Source organism: Gopherus evgoodei, chromosome 4, assembly GCF_007399415.2.
Source record: "Gopherus evgoodei ecotype Sinaloan lineage chromosome 4, rGopEvg1_v1.p, whole genome shotgun sequence".
Lineage (NCBI taxonomy): Eukaryota > Metazoa > Chordata > Testudines > Testudinidae > Gopherus > Gopherus evgoodei.
Genome location: NC_044325.1, coordinates 67749461 through 67766548, shown reverse-complemented (window position 1 = coordinate 67766548; position 17088 = coordinate 67749461). Strand labels below are relative to the sequence as shown.

Sequence of the window (17088 nt, the reverse complement as noted above, 5' to 3'; positions counted from 1 at the left end):
TTCCTGGGCGCTACCCCAGAGCACTGGTCCGGGAGCAGCAGTGGCACCCTGGCCCACCACCCCACACCAGAAGCAGCAGCAGCAGCAGCGATGGTGGAACCCTGGGCCGCCCCCACCCTTCCAGCAGCAGTGGAACCCCAGGCCAACCCCCCCGCCCGAGACATGGATTAACTACATTGACAAAACGAACCCTTCTATCAAAGTAGGAAATGTCTATTCTATAGCACTCGAATGGCCCTATAGTAATGTAGACATACCCCTCAGCAAATCAGCATAGACACTATTTACGCCTATGGAAGGGGTTTTCTGGCAGCATAGGTAATCCATCTCCCTGAGAAGCAGTAGCTAAGGCAATAGAAGAATTTTTCCATCAACCTAGCACTGTATACACCAGGGGTTAGGTCAGAATAGCTACCTCTCTCAAGGGTTTAGATTTTTCACACGCCCAAGACATATAGCAATGCCAATATAAATTCCCAGTGTAAACCAGCCCTTAGTTCACAGTAAGATGAGGTGCAACTCTACCCATACAATAGCCTGCCACACACTAAGGGCTGGTCTGCACTGCAAACTTACAAAAATTCACACCCCTGAGAGATGTAGCTATGTTGACCTAACTCCCAATGTAGACAGTGCTAGATCGACAAAAGAATCCTTCTGCCAACTAAGCTACCACCATTCAGGGAGGTGAACTACCTACACTGACAGGAGAACGTCTCCCATTGGTGTGTGTCCAGTAATGTCTACACTGAAGTGCTGCCTACGGGTATGTCTACATTACAAAGGCACAATTATGGCACTGCAGCTAGGCTGCTGTTACAGTTTAAATGTAGACATACCTTAAGTGTCCACATGGACCAAAATGCTGCACATTAAAAGTTCTGTACTGCAATTTAATCAGGAGTAGATCAAAGTGATCTAGCAATCTTTTAGTCAGCATCAATAGGGTCCACGTTGACACTTAGTGTGTGGCAGGTTAGCAGGGGATAGAGCTACAGCACAGCTGGCTGCAGATTAAGTGTTTATGTCAACAAGCCCTTAATCTCATGCACTACCATGACATGAGCTTTCTAGACAATCACGAAAACCCACATGCCTGAAACTGGGTTCCTATAGCCAAGGTTTTGTTTTGTTTTTTAGAAAGACTGTCATGCAAAGTCTATGGGTACTGCAGTTGCCCAGGATAGGAACCAACAGCACAGCTCCCAATGCACCAGAATATCTATAGGAGCCAAGGAAAGTGTTCAACCCCCTAAGGGTATGGATATACTACAACAGCACAGTTAAGGCACTGCAGCGGTTGTATAGATGCTTCATATGTCCATAGAAGAAGTTTTCTGTTGATATAGGAAATCCCCCTCTCCAAGAGGCAGTAGCTCAGTAGACAAAAGAATTCTTCTGTAGACCTAGCTGCATCTACAGCATGGGTTAGGTTGATCCAAATACATAGCACAGGGCACAACATTTTTCACAGCTCTGCGCAATGTAGCTAGGTCCAGGGTGGATAAAAAAAAAAAATTAAAAAAAAATCAACGCTTGTTTTGGTTTTTTTTAATAAAATGCTTTGAGGAAAAAACCTACCTAAAGATAGTTTTAATTAAAATATATTATAGCTCAAAGATAGCTCATCATGGAATATCTATTATAAATTCTAATTCTGTAATATGAGACAATATATTCATGCCATGTTTAAGAAAAGTTTTATAAATGAGTTCCAATAGTTCATGATTAGGGACTCAATCTTATGGGGTTCCAGGGGCTTCTGTATAGAAAGATTTACCTAAATAATCTACCTACCCAGTGGGACTCAGTGCTCAGTCTAGAAGATATCAGAGATGCTTAGGTTTGCAGTTATCAAACTGTGGACTTGTGTCTTCAGAGATAACATCCTCGTTAACGGCAACAATGTTTTTAAATAAATATATAGAGGGGAGAAATAATGGACCTCAACCCTATCGTCCCTCTGGAAATGTGTGTACACACAGTCAATCCCTTACCTCTCTCTAAAAGTACAAAGTTTCAAAAAGTTCAATGAATAGACGATTATTGAGGGCAGAATAGATCTGGATCAGGAGGAGAAGTCTAGAGATACATGTGAGAAGGGAGGGACAGTCAATAGAAACAAAAGCAAAACTGTTTGAGCAGCATATTCAAGAAGTCTTGAGGTCTTGGGGAAGAGAATTATTCATACAAAGATGCCCTGCTAACAAAGGAAATCTAGCAAGTGTCACGCTCATGGGGAGCATGCGGGGGGCGGGGAATATGCTCCAAAACACCTCTTACTAGTTCTCAAACCCATGCATGTCCCATTAGGCATCCTTGATATTACAAATAGAAGGAAAAAAAGAAACTCTCACCAAAGGACACTTAAATACCCACATTTTTTATCATCATTTCCAAAAGTGAAGTTGAGATTTGTGTAGTATCAGTGATTTGATTTCCCTGTGCATCCCATGCTAAAACATGGTAGTTCTTTGTCCTCTAATGCAGGAGTTCTAGAGTAGCAGAAAACAGCCACAAGAAAAGCAAAGCAGAGCAGCGTTAGTTTGTGGGTGTCCTCAAACAGGTACACATTACTCCAGTCAGCTTGGTGTTACAGTAGAGGAGCTCTGAAGTATGTTTTCATTCTTGTGCATTTGGCAGCATGAGGTACCTGAGATTGCTTAAATCCAAAGAGTCAAAGGAAACTAATCTGTCTTGCAAAGCAGTTTGTTTGCAGCCAAAAAACCTGAACCAGAATCGCTGAATGGGTTGGTCACAAAGGAGTACTGAAGGAAAGAGTTTCCCTCACTGAAATTATTTTCAAAATTCTCTGAGAGGATAGTCAGGTATTTGGTTAGAGCTAAGATGACCTTTCACTGCACATTCTCATCCTGACAGCTGAGGAAACTGACCAAGCTTATAAAAAAAAGTCCTGTTCCTCTCATAGATGCAGGACAATGTCAGCAATTGTCATTCTGAATGTATTAAATATTTCAATATTGTCAAATATCATTTGCTGAGGTTTCTGAAGCTCTAGATTCAAGGAAGCAAGCTTTAGTAGAAACTCTTTCAAAAGGAGCACACAACCATGTACTTCTGGATCTTGCAGCTTTTGGGACAGTTCCAGTGAAACTATGTTAAAAACCTCAACAAGCTCTTCCTGGAGCTCAGCCAGCCTCTGTACACTGTCATTAAAATTAAGGCAGCAGATTGGATTACAATTCAGCAGCACCTTGTATCTCGCAGCCAGATTTGTATCTCCCTTTACTGACACTGCTGGCTTTGACAGCATTGATGCACTTTTTTACTATGGATTCAACCTCATTCATACTTTTCATTGAAGCCTTGCTGGCAACTACTTCCTGGTGGCCAAAACAGTATAACAAAAAAAAGTTTGAGCTTTCTTGGAAGCAGTTTAGCACCCCTACTCATGTACCTTGCAAAACCACTGCCCCAGCAGCTGTCAAGCTGTACAGATTGTCAAAGTGAATGGGGGCACTCCTCCACTCTTGCCTGAAAAATCCATTTGCCAGTTGGCCTGTCACTGAGATTCAACTGACATAAAACACCTTCAGAAAAAAGAATGGCAATCACAGTCAAAAAAGAGAGCGCATACAATTATCTTGGGATTCCTCGTGACATTAAGGCTCTCATCCAACCACAGGCTGTAGAAAGGCTCTCAGACTTTTTCAGCTATTTCATTTTGTAGAAGATTCACTAGATCTCTTGTGCTCCCTCTGTAATGTGTTATTGCTCAGTGGTATTTCTCTACAAGCATATTTTCTGGTTGTATGGCCAGGACAATTTTCTTCACAAATTCTTCGTGCTGAATGGTTTCCTTGCTTTCCCCAAAAGTGGTGCAACTTTAAAAGTAGCCATTTGTATATAATCTACTTTACTCAAAAATCCAAGCCATTATTGTCTTTCAAACTCTGTTTTTGCATCATTTAACAGCTTGTGCCTCTGAAACGCCCCATAGTAATTCTGTTCAACTTCTCCTGTATGAATGCTATAAGGACATTGCATTGTGTAAATTTTAATTTGATGAATTTCTTTCTTACAAACTTACTCAGAAACTGAATCGGATGGCTTCAAAACCACGAAACTGCATTTTCCACTGGTCCTAAATGTTTTTCTTCTTTCCATGTTCTGCTTTCTTAGCAGCAGGTGGCTCCCTCTGGGACAGTCTCTGTATCACGTTCAGGGTCATTTTCTGGTACTGATATTTTGAAAAAACGTTTGATACCCATTCATGTTTTTAACTCTCTCTTCTTCTACCACGAACAAATCTCAACCTACCCTAACACCATGCAGTGATCTTGCCAACGATGTTGGTCTGTAGTTGCCTACGAAGCTACAGCAGTATGAGATGTAACCAGTAATCAGCCAATGAATACGCTCTGTGACTTGAAAGAAAGTCTGTGTAGTTCAGTTCTGCCTGCATTGTACCATAATACTTAGAAGAGAAAGAGTGCGTATTATGATCTATGGCATTTACAAGACAATTTTAATACTTCATGTCTCAGCAATTTTGGGGGCACTTTGGAGACTGTGGTGGCCACACAAAAAATCTGCTGGGGCCATGTTTGAGAAATGCTGCTTTAGTGGCTAGACTATATTAAGAGTTTTGCCATCTTTGCCAGTTTTTACCACCTTTGAACCAATAGGACTGGTCTTTTCAGTTCAAGCAGTAGAAGATCATACGGGCACTATTACACCTGCACGATCATTAGTGTTCATAATTTTCTCTGACAGAGAAAGAGAAAATTGATCCAGCTCTGTAGAATAGGCTGGGTAGCCCACTTTTGTTCAGACAGGGAAACTAAAGTACTCTACTCTACCAAGGACTCTTAAGGCTAAAGCATCTCCCCTCTCATCCCCAAATCTGATTAACGTATGTACATCCTTTTCTCCAAAAGAATATTATTTTCCTTGCAGAATTAGACAACTTGAACCTGTCCCCACAATAGACTGGTATCTGTATTCACTATACACAAGTCATGTTCCAGAGACCCCTTTAACGGGTGATTCCATCAGCTTCCATGACAAAAGAAAAGATGCTTCAGGTGCATATTCTCCAGAAGTGGAAAAAAAAAAAACTAGAAAATTCCAGACTGTTAAAAAGTTACAGGCCTGGCTTTTAGATGGGTTAGTGGAAGACCCCTGTAAGTGCAGTGATCCTTTTGTACAGTGCTGTTTTTCTGGGAGAGGTCCTAAAAAGATATTCAGAGCTTGCCATTCTCCTAAATCAAAGGCTGCCTTTGACCATTTTGACTCAGACTAAGAAGCCATGTAGTAACTAGGGACGTAAAATTTTAAACCGTAAGAATTAGTTTTACTGGTTAACCTGCCTTAATCGTTAACCCCCAGCTGGGAGGAGCAGCCCTAGCCGGCCTTTAATCGGTTAACCGTTTAAACAAAATATTCTGTAATTGTTTAAATGGTTAACTTTTTAAACATTTACATTCCTAGTAGTAACCAGGATTCTCTATTCCTTTCCACAGAGCTAAGACAATAACAATAACCAGGTCAAATGGGGTAGGTCTAGAACACATGAAATACTCAACACATTTAATGAGGCTAAGCAAAGGTGGAAGTAGGGCTACATCTAATAAGTTACAGACCAAGAGTTTCCTACCTCTTCCGTGGACTTGAGTGGCCCAGACAGGTTTGTAAACTGCAGGAAGCGCAAAGCACAGGCACAAGTTTCTGAGATTGTCTCACCTGATGGCTCAAATTCCTGTGAGTAGGAGACACAAACAGACCCAAATAGCTCTCTGCAATTTAGAAACTCCCTCCCTTTCCCCGACCTCTTGGTTTATAATATATGGAGATACTGGAAGGGACCCTGAAAGGTCATCAAGTCCAGCCCCCTGCCTTCTCTAGCAGGACCAAGTGCTGATTTTGCCCAGATCCCTAAGTGGCCCCCTCAAGGATTGAACTCACAACCCTGGATTTAGCAGGCCAATGCTCAAACCACAGAGCTATCCCTCCCCCCACCTCATCTTCCTTCCCTCATATGTAAAGTAACATTCTAATCTCTTTCAGAGAGACAGAAATTATACTTTTGTAATTCAGTCCATGGCAAGACCAACCAGGAAACAAAAAATGGTCTCATGGTTAAGGGAAACACTCAAGAGATCAAGGTTCAGTCCCTGGTTCTGTTGAAGACTGTGTAACCTTGACCATGTCTCTTAACCTCTGTGCGCACATCATAACCATCTGTAAAACTGTGAACACTGGATTTTGGGTGGCTAAACTGGTTAGTATTTGAGAGGTATTCAGATATTATAGTGATGGCATCACACAGACACACTGAAGGTTTAGGAAGAAAGTGGGTAGGACTGAGCTCTACAGCACCAAAACAGTTCCGATTGATAAATGAAAGTTCTGATCTTTTACATGGAACAGACTCAGTTTGATTTATCTGAAACAAACAAAAATACTGCTCTCTTTGAAATCATATTTACTGCACTGTCTCCTACTTTTAAAAAACATGGCATTGTAAATAAACTTAAGGCAGATATAAACTATACTAAATTTTTCAGCATGAGCAAAGTACACTAGTGTAGACAAGCCATTAGTGTCTTGTCTGTCTGGATCTTGATTACTTTGAAAACCTTTTCTCTTGCATGTAAGTGTCATATCCACAGAAGCAAGAGTCCGTTATCTACAGAGTAGTGGAATACAAGCAGTATTTTAATATAATTAATGTATGTGAATTTAATTTTCTGCTTCTGACAGTGTGCAGTCATGTGAGGACACTGTCAAGAAGTTCAATCACACCCATGTCAACAACTTTATCGAAAAATAGTTTTCAAACAGCAGGTGTCATTTTTGAGAATCAGACTTTGCATTTTTAAGTTAAAAATTATTTCTGTTGCATTATGCATTCATACAGCAGATAGACATGTTCCCTACCTGAGAGAGTTTACAGTTTAAATATCTTTTTTAAAAAAAATCCACCATTTCACCTAAAATAAATTTCTACCAAATTAATCTTACAACCTTTCACTTTGCATTGATATTTTTCCTTGGACGGCCTTGGGCACTTTTGAGTCTTGGTACTGAAAGAAATTCTAGTGACCCTTCATTACCTGGACACCATAACCTACAGACAACATCTGGAGTTTTCTTTACTACAACTGGATCCATGGTGAAGTGCTGAGGCTGCTCAAATGCAAAGAGAAAAACTGAATTCTCATGATGCAGTACTTGCCTATGTTCTCAACATGTACATGTGCACGATGTGTCTTATATTTTAGGTAGGTTTACACTAATATCTCAGTTTAATGAGGAATACTCTAAACTTCCCATTAACCCATTCAATATAGACTATTTACAACAGCAGTTCTCAAATTGGGGGTCAGGACCCCTTAGGGAGTTGCGAGTTTATTACATGGGGAGTCGCAAACTGTCAGCTTCCACCCCAAACCCCGCTTTGCCTCCAGCATTTATTATGGTGTTAAATATCGAAAAAAAAGTGTTTTTAATTTATTGGGGGGGGCGTCTCACTCAGAGACTTGTCTGTGAAAAAGGTTACCAGCACAAAAGCTTGAGAACCACTGATTTACACATTACCATGGTGCCTAAAGGCCCAAAGTCAGATCAGAGTCTGGCCTCATACATGCTCAATTCCAGCAATATATTTAATCTAGAGCTGCTATGCTGTACTCAGTTATTCCAGTTTTCCTTTACAATATTGCCTGTATTTACCAGTTACACAGTGTAGGTTCCAATTTCAGTTTTAACAAACACCAAAGTGTATACAGACTGGGAGAGTACTTGATCTGATCAAGTATGACAGTGCTGAAGAAAATTAGGCCTGTTAGAGATGATTATTCAGGATGTTTACCTGAATGCAACATTTTTTTATTATTATGATCATAGTTCCACTAAGATAAACCCATAAGCATACAGAAATAAAAATCAGAATGTTAAGGCCTGGGAGAGCCTTGGAATACATACAGTTGGCCACCTGTTTGAAGAAACTTTTCTAACTTATTTAGATAGCAAAACTAACTTTAACTGGCCCACTCTCTCATGGTACCACTACATTCAAGTTAGGCACTATGTTTCTCAACTTCTCTGGGAAAGTTCTTTTATGTATTAAAGTTAACTTTAATAAAAGTGATGATTTCTGGATGACTACAACACAATAAATACCTAATTTATATCCATCTTTACAGACAACTTTCCTAACAAAAAGATTTCCATATGAATGACAATGTAGGAAGTGGTTTGACTAGACAAATTACTCCAAGAGGAATGAGAATAAACGCAGAAGAAACTCTGGTAAAAAACGATTTTATGCATATATAGTGGACATATATGCATCAGCGGAGTACTGCTGTGATCTGTACCAGAGACTACAGACTGTGGGATAACACAACAAAGCATCCTTTGGTAATCTACCTGGGGCTTCTTTGTGGAAGTGGGTACACCCAAGAAAAGAATTATTATTTATTCAGTACTCAAAGTACACTCACCTAAAAAAATCAGCATACCTGTCCATTTTTTAAATATTGATAGACACACCTGGTTTAGTAAATATGAGCAGTCAGTAGTTTCACTCAACTTAATAAAATTAACAGAAATGTGCTCTGGATAACATGCTGTAATATAACACCACCATGTTAAGCAGAAAGATTGGATTATGGTATATTACTGCACAATGTTTCTCTTTAAAAAAAAGGCTTTGGTTGACATTTACTTTGCAGTGATTTTCAACCTGTTAAAAGCTTCTAAATAAGCTGTTACAAATATAAAAAACAGTTTAAGTGGATGAAGTAACAGTGATCTAATTATAGTTGGAGCTCACAGGACAAATAATTGTATATGAAGATGCCAGTTTATGAAAAGGTACAATGACAGCATGTAAACAAACTAAAGCAACTACCTGTACAGTAGGAAAAAAAAATTCTAACCAATAATTTAAAAAAAAATCCAGTACTTAAACATTTGCTAGAATAATAACAGCAAAAGGCAATGCTGCAGTCACTGACTTCCTTCAAATAGTAGTATTTATGATCCAAACATGTACATTCTGATCATATACTGAGGCTTAAACTCAAACACATTAAGTCATTAAGCTTATAAGTCATTAGACAACTAACTACAGAACCATATGGAATTCAAGTATGTGTTCATTTTTGGTCTCTAAACTCATCCCTGGATTTGTCAGATAGTTACCTACATAAAACAGATGCAAGTTTCTGTACGCATATTTTGAAACAAGAAACATGAACGGAATTCTAACCTAAAATACCAGTAATACCCCCATACTATACAAACAAAATAAATTCTCTCTAAAGTACTTACCTCTACAGCATACTTACTGATGTTTAGTAAAGTCATTTGTCACATCTTCTCACAGTTGAAAAATAGATAAGAGAACAGAAAGTCTTCTAAAGCTGACTTGCAAGTTAGCCATAAAACATGGCAACTCTGCAATAGGAAATCTACACATCTACCCTCATATAATGATAACACACCAAGGATATTGCCCATCAAAGTGATTCAAAGGATTTTAAATCAAAGTTAAGAAAAGTGAGCAAACCACAAACATAACCTCCTCCCCTGCCAAAAGATACCTTACTTGAGAAATACTAAACCCTACAGCCACAAAACCACAGAAGTCAGTACAAGTCAAATACATACGAATCATGTTTGCATGAGAAAAAAGAATCAGTTGATTTAGTGATTTTTCCACAGAACTTAGTTCAAGCTCTTTCTGAGGAACAAAAGTGAAGCAGGGAAGGAGTGTAGCAAAAAGTCAATAGCAACCTGATCTGAGGAAGTTGTTTCTTACTTGGCAAGCCACATGCTTCACCTACATATTCTAATGATAGTAAGCTCAAATATCAGAAAAGTCCAAAACAGTTAAAACTATACAGCTAAACAACTACGAGGGACTTAAACTCTTTTTTTCTTTTTTTTAAGATCTTGAGGAAAAAGTAATATCATCATGAATTAAATAGGTACAGAAGTAAAACATGAAAGTACCCTCGAACTCATGTTTCTGTTGCAGCTTTTAACAAAAACAGAACTGTAGCGAGGGGGCCCCACTCCCCCGCGCTCCTGAGGGACATAGGCCAGAGAAGGTGTGGCCACGGGCAGAGGCCCCGCCGCCTGTCCCCGCCCCCCCGGAAGTCAAGGGGCGGGACAGGAAGTACAAAAGCCTGGCCCAAAGGCTCAGTTGGAGGGAGACAGCCAGAGAGAGCAGATGCTAGGGCCTGAGCTCCCGCTGGGCCCAACCTACCCCGTGCCAGGTACCTGGAGGGGTACTGGCCTGACCTCCCCTGGGGCCAGCACTCAGAGGAGCCGACTGAGCAGTCCGATGCTCGGCCTGTGGAGGAGCTGCCTGGACCTCCCGACGCCCGGTACCCCAAGGAGTGGATCGGACCTCCTGAACCCCAGTACTCCAAGGAGTGGACTGGACCTCCTGACGCCGGACACCCTGAGGAACCCATGGTCTGGGACACCCCGGACAATGCTGGCAGAGGGCAGGTACCCAGTGAGGGGGAGGTGGTCCAGGGGCAGCTGACCCCAGTCAGGCTGCAGGCTCGCCTGAGCCAATGGCAGTGTGTTTCGGTCAGGATTCCCTACTGGCTGTCAGCAGCGTTAACCGCTACTAGGGCCCCGGGCTGGAACGCAGTGGAGTGGGAGGGCCTACGTTCCCCCTGCCACCCCTCCAAGGGTGGCAGACTCCCCCTCCCCTGACCTGAGGAGGCCGTCTCCGCTCGCCTGTTGCTCAGCCCCTGCTGAAAGGCCTGAGCATAGACTGTGTGCTGCCCCGCCCTGCCTAAGGGCCGGGGTGTATTTGTATACTATTCTCTTGTGCTCAAGCCCGCAGCAAGGGACGGGCCCGAGGCCGAAGGAGTGAGGCAAGCCGGTGTGGTTCCCCTTCCCCCTCAAGGAGGGTTGAGCCCCAGCAGCGCTCTACTACAAGAACCAACTCACCAGTTGTGCAACAAGAGGCAATTCTGTATCATTCCTTTGTAGTGGGAAGAGAGGAATTTCTTAAGCCTCTACACAAAATTTTACTTTTGAAATGAATGGAAGAAAGCCTGTCTGCAGAGGCAATCTTCCCTCTGATCTCAGGAAAACTCCTTAAAGAAATTCACTTAGCATCTAGGTTAGCCAGAGCTACAAGTTGTCAACTGTTACTGGAAAGACTCAGGCCTGGCCTATACTAAAAAGTTAGGTTGACCCTGCTATATCGCTCAGGAGCACAAAAAATCCACACCCAAGTGACGTTATTAAGCTGACGTAACCCGTTAGTTTAAACGGTGCTAGGTCAATGGAAGAATTCTTCCACTGACCTAGCTAACGCCTCTCAGGGAGATGGATTACCTGCGCCAGGAAGAGAACCCCTTCCATTGGCATAGGTAATGCATACTCTGAAGCACTGCAGCAGTGCCTCTGTAGCTAGACTATGTTTAAGATTTCCAAAGAGGTCCGCACCTCCATTCAAAAATTTTAGGGGTCCACAAACAAAAAATAGGTTGAAAACCACTGCTTTGTTTTCAAGTGTAAACAGGCAGTAGCACTGATTAGGCACAGGGAATGAGAAAAGCTGGGTTCCAAACCTCTCTCTGCTCTTGACTTGGCATGTAGCATTTGGAAGTCAAAACCTCTCACGGTCTGTGTGGATATGGGGAAATGGAATTTTTAAGAGTTATCTACCTAGCGTGGAACCAAGGCTAACTTGATTAACAATTTAACACCTTTAAGACTGTTAAACTTTTTTTTTTTTAAAGCATCATTTCTCTCCAGCTACCCTCAATCTACTTAGTTTGTTTTGACTAAGAAAAGAGGTCACAATTAGCTGATGTGCTAGTAATTGCTTCTGGCCCAGTCCATCAATATAGAATTTCTTTCTGCCTGATGATGTTGTTTGTGGTTTCTAGATCGCAGCTGGCACGGAAGCCCAAGATAATTGGATATTATACAAAAACAGCTCAGTTTAATAGATTCTCTTGGCATACAGACCAACACAGATTAGTGAGCAGAGAAGGGCTGTGTTTAGGACCCAACACACCAAAAATCCCTACTTTAATTCTTCAAGAAAAGGTATGCTACCCAGGAACAATTCTGAGCTGTTTTATATCTTTTTGCAGATAAACTTTTAGGCTAAGATTTGAAATTACTTAGATTTCACCTGGTAATCTGAAGACTGGTGAATTTGACCTTGAAGTCAGATCCAAAACAGTTTTCCAGCAATGCCCTAGATTTAATACTCTAGAACAGTGACTCTCAAACTTTCCAGACTACTATACCCCTTTCAAGAGGCTGATTTGTCTTGCATACCCCAAGTTTTACCTCACTTAAAAACCACTTGCTTACAAAATCAGGCATAAAAATACAAAAGTGCCACAGTATACTATTACTGAAAAATTGCTTACTTACTCATTTTAACCATATAATTGTAAAATAAATCTACTGGAATATAAATATTGTACTTCCATTTCAGTGTATAGTATATAGATAGAGCAGCATAAACAAGTCACTGTCTGTATGGAATTTTAACTTGTACCGATTTTGCTAGTGCTTTTTATCTAGCCTGCTGTAAAACTAGGCAAATATCTAGATGAGTTCATGTACCTCCTGGAAGACCTCTGCATAATCCCAGGGGTATGCATACCCCTGATTGAAAACCACTGCTCTAGAATAACTAAGGTTTGTTTCCCCTCTAGAGCCCCAAGGAAGACAATTGCTTGGCTTCATACCTTCAAGATAATTTAGACTGTGGCATTTGCAACCCCAATCAGTTGTTGGTGTACAGAGCATTTGTCCTCCACTACAGAAACTGCTTCCTCAGACATTTTTTTACTCACAATGCTCCAAAACAATGGGCCTGAGGGAGTGGACATAAGTCACTGCCCAGAATCAGCTTCTGCAGATGAGGTAACTCCAAGACATCAGAACTCTTCAGTCTGTTACATATTAAGGATAAAGGCTGACCAGCATATGAATACAAAATATAAAGATGAAAAGCTTTTCCCAGATTGTTGACAGCTGACTCATGTTTTCATGGACTTAAAGGTCTGCTAAACAGGGAGTACATCAGAGAGTATGCTGTGCAAGTCCTGTAAAGTTACAAGCTTCTCCAGATTCCATGAAATGCCAGATGACCCCTAGAAACCTCACAAGTGTTAGTAACTTATCAGAACAAACTCTGAATCAATTAAAGTAAATAGGGCTGTGTCTCATGCAGGAAATCAAAGCAAGTCAGAAGTTAAAACTGGAAGAAAAATCTTTTCTAATTAACATCAGCTGTCTCTACTGCAATAAGTTTCAGCCCTAAAGTGGTCCCCGATGCACTGTGGAATTAGTTTGATCAAACATACTGGTCTTGTCTTCACCAAACATTAAGATCCTAGCAGACAAAGCAGTTATAGTTTTAATGTTAGAATGTCAAGGTAAACCCTAGAATTTACCTACACAAGCTAACACAAATACTTTTTTGTCCCCTAGCCTGGACATGGCTGTTACCTGCCTGGACCAAAGGTGGTGCCCAGAGACAACTTACCAGATTTAAAGGGATAGTTCAATATACTTTACTTGAGTCCTTTTTCCAACTGACTGGATTTTCACAGAAGACTGAAAATGAACTTCAGACATTCTGCAAACCTACTATTTCAAAAAGGCAGAAGATTACATTAAGGCTTTGTCTACTGCATCAGTGCTGGATATGGAATGAGAACAACTGTATGCAAGATTCAAGAGATCTCACCATCACAGTGTTGCCAATTCTTGCAGTTTTAATCACAAGACTCAGAACACTGAGTGTTTTTAAGGCCCTAACTCCACAATGCAAGTGATTATACAAGACTTTCAGCTTTGGTTAAAAAAAATTCTAGCTCTCATAACTGTAGAGAAGAGCCTGAAAACACAACTTGAGTGAATCCCAAAGGCTCAGAAACCAGAAGGCATATCAACATTTGCCATTTCAATCTTAAGATTTTTTTTTTTAGGGACCAGATGTGATTTTTGAATGCCTGGCATTGGCAACTACTACCATAGTACCATGAAAACATTTTTGAGACATAGTGGCAAAAAGATATCTGAATGCTGTTTACCCCATGACTAGAAAACAGGACTAGATACTTTCTAGCTTAGATGCACCATTTTCCACTTTTTAATTGAAAAGAGATAAGAAAAATAGTATAAAGGTCAAGCTAACATGCTAAAAAAAGCATGGACATTGCAACACAGGCTAATGAACAGAGTACAAGAGCAAATAACCCCCTGGGTCTGTAATCAGGTGGCTAGCTAGATCCTGCAGGCAACATCCACAAAGCTATTTTTAGAGCACTAGCTCAAGCAGAGCAAGTTCATGGCTTGTCTCTGCCACCATGTCCAGGCTGAGCTAGAGTGCTAAAAATAGCAAACAGAGCTAGCAAATGTCTTTCTACCTAGGCTAGGAGGCATGCTCCCAGCCGCAGTATAGACAAATGCTAACACCGAGGGTTAAGTCAACCTAACTGCATCACACAATCCTGAGGAATATAGCTAGGTCGAATTAAGTTTTAGGCACAGACCAGGCCTAAGAGTCCAGGAAATAAAACTCTCAATGTGAAAAATGTATTTTGTGCAGGAACTGCCAATATAAACAGGTTGAACTCACAATTTAAATCTTTGATGGGGCCATTTAGGGAACTGGGATTTAACAAAACAAAAAAATGAGGACTTGTCCTGCTTTGAGCAGGGGGTTGGACTAGGTGATCTCCTGAGGTCCCTTCCAATCCTGATATTTTATGAGTCTATGAAGTGCTTGATGCTAATTGCATTTCTTACTTAAATGCTTGAAAAAGCACTCTGTTATGTGATCTTTGAGTTTTGTTACAGAATTGTTCTGCAAATCAGAGGTTTCACTGATGCCTAAAGCCACTATTTTATTCAGTTATAGATTAATGAAGTTCAATATAGGAAATAAGCAAAACTGTTCAAGGATGATTGATCTCCCACTCCTAATTCAACTTATGTTTAAATTTTGTTCACATGATTTGATATCATTCAAATGCTTCTTTGACAGTTTCCACACAGAATGGCCAATAAATGAAGGGATGGATAATCTATTTTGAGTGGGAAAAGTAACAAGTGCTGCTTTTCTCTGGTAAGTCGGTTAACCCATTTAAGTTTACATTTTATGCTACAAGCAATACCCAGAATAACATTGTAGCTGGACTGTATGAACTTGTTTCCCATTATAACTGTCTCTGTGCTGATGACAGGTAAAAGCAGGAAGACCATGAAACATTTAAGCAACCATTTGTTATAATCAGATAGTTAACAAATGACAGATTTGCTACACTAGATTCCTGAATTAGAGACACTGAAATTAACCTTGGAAAACATGACAATGCACACATTAAACAGAAGAAATATAACCAGAAGCTCCCTTACAGTTTTCATAAAACATTAATGAGCAGGTTACATAAATCTTGAGGATTAGCAGAGTTTTAGATGACAGCTGCTGCAAGACATGTTAACTGTAGCTAGGGAGACATATCCTTTCATTTAAGACTGTTCACTTTCATTAATACCACAATAAAATTAACTAATTCCTTGAAACAGAAGGTGCATTTAAGCCTTGACGAAGTTTCCAGTAGCTAACTAGTTAATAATCAAAGACATTACATCAGGAAATGGTGTTCATTTCAATATAGAGTACTTAAAGAAATCACAAATATTATGCACTTTGTACCTCAATTTCTGTTGCATTTTGCATTAAAAATAAAAATACCCTGTATTTGATTCTGCACTATCTTGCAGTCTATTTATTACTTGCACACAAACAGATGGCAGAAAAGAGTTAATGAAGTCAACAGCAATGCTCTCCCTTACAGGGGGAAACATTTTGAAATCTAGTCAATTTTACATTATCTCACAAACCAATATTTTTGTATCCCTCTCACCAGAAGATTTTAATCTCAGTTTATCAAAGCATATTCCAACCTCACTTTTTACAACCACAACCGCAGTAAGAGGAAAAGGAAGAGAGAATAAAAAAACCCAAAACAAAAACAACGTATTCATCTAGTTTCAAGCACAAGCCAGTTACTCGCCTTTTCTCTCCCCCTACCCTAGACCTCCAGAGTCCCAAGTCCTAAAACTCAGAATCCAGAAACATTTCGCACAAACACCACACACTGTGAGGGCCAGGCATAATAAGCACAAACCCTAAAAGGCGCCCCCCTGGGTAATCTTGCTGGAAAGCCCCCCCCCAGCCTAGAGATGGGCAGAACTCAGGGCCTAAAAGAAAGCCAAGTGCCAGGCAACCCTAGGAGAGTGAATCAGGAAGTTGAAACACTCCCAACTGGGTAACTCTTCTAAATAAACTGATGGGTTTGGTGCCTGGGGACCGGAGACCGCGGCTGCCCTCCCACCTCCCTCCACTTCCTCCCTATCTCCAGGGGGCTCAACGCCCCTCTTCTCCCCCAAGACTCTCGTTCCCTCCCTCTTCGATCCCCCCCTTTCCTCAGGCTCACCCCCATCCCGAGGATCAGGCGCTTCGCCCCCTGCGCTGGAGCGCAACCCTATGCACCTCCCGCCCCCGGTTTTTTCAAGCCAACCCCGCCGCTCTCCCTCGGGAGCTCAGGCCCTCACCTCCCCCAGCGACTCTGGCCAACCTGCCTCGGAGTCCGGCCCTGAGCTCCCGGTCCACGGGGCACCCCTGCCCCTTCCCGGGGCTCGGGGCCTCCCTCAGCGCCCCCGTCTCACCCTCTCTTCTCACCTCCGGCTTGGGGGTCTGTTCCCCACCCCGAGCCCACCGGCCCCTCCCACTTCCTCAGGCCCTGCCGCTCTCACCTGCCGCCCGGAGCCTCCTCCCTTGCGCGCCGCCTCGGCCGCCGGTCGCCACTAAGCAGCTCGGCCGCCCCCTCCCGCCCCTAACAACCAGTCCCGCCCCATTGCCCTCCGCGCCCATCCTTACATCCCATTGGCCTGCCGCACTGCAAATCCTGACTGTGATTGGTAAAAACATATGTCTGTCAAGGTCTCGACCCCACCCCACCCTCAGTATTTTATTCACTCTAGCGTTTGGAAAGCCCTACCTCCCTTCGCCTTTCTGATTGGCTTAAACTGTAGAGGCTGAGAGTT

The 17088-nt window shown here is 41.6% G+C and overlaps 1 protein-coding gene and 1 pseudogene across 6 annotated transcripts in view; both read right to left on the bottom strand.

Annotated features, from left to right (window-relative positions):
* NUMB (NUMB endocytic adaptor protein) overlaps positions 1-16874 on the bottom strand; it is a 144054-nt gene extending 127180 nt beyond the window's left edge. For 4 of the 6 annotated variants that reach the window (XM_030559632.1, XM_030559638.1, XM_030559637.1 and 1 more), the window contains exons 1-2: positions 16798-16866; positions 5621-5722 (exon numbers count right to left, since the gene is read on the bottom strand). The gene's annotated coding sequence lies outside the window, so the exon portion shown is untranslated. Of the gene's footprint in view, positions 1-5620; positions 5723-16619; positions 16695-16797 lie in introns of those variants that run through there. The other 2 variants (XM_030559633.1, XM_030559635.1) reach the window with 2 other exon arrangements.
* Positions 2623-9339, bottom strand: LOC115651156 (annotated as a pseudogene).
* Positions 16875-17088: the final 214 nt, after the last annotated feature.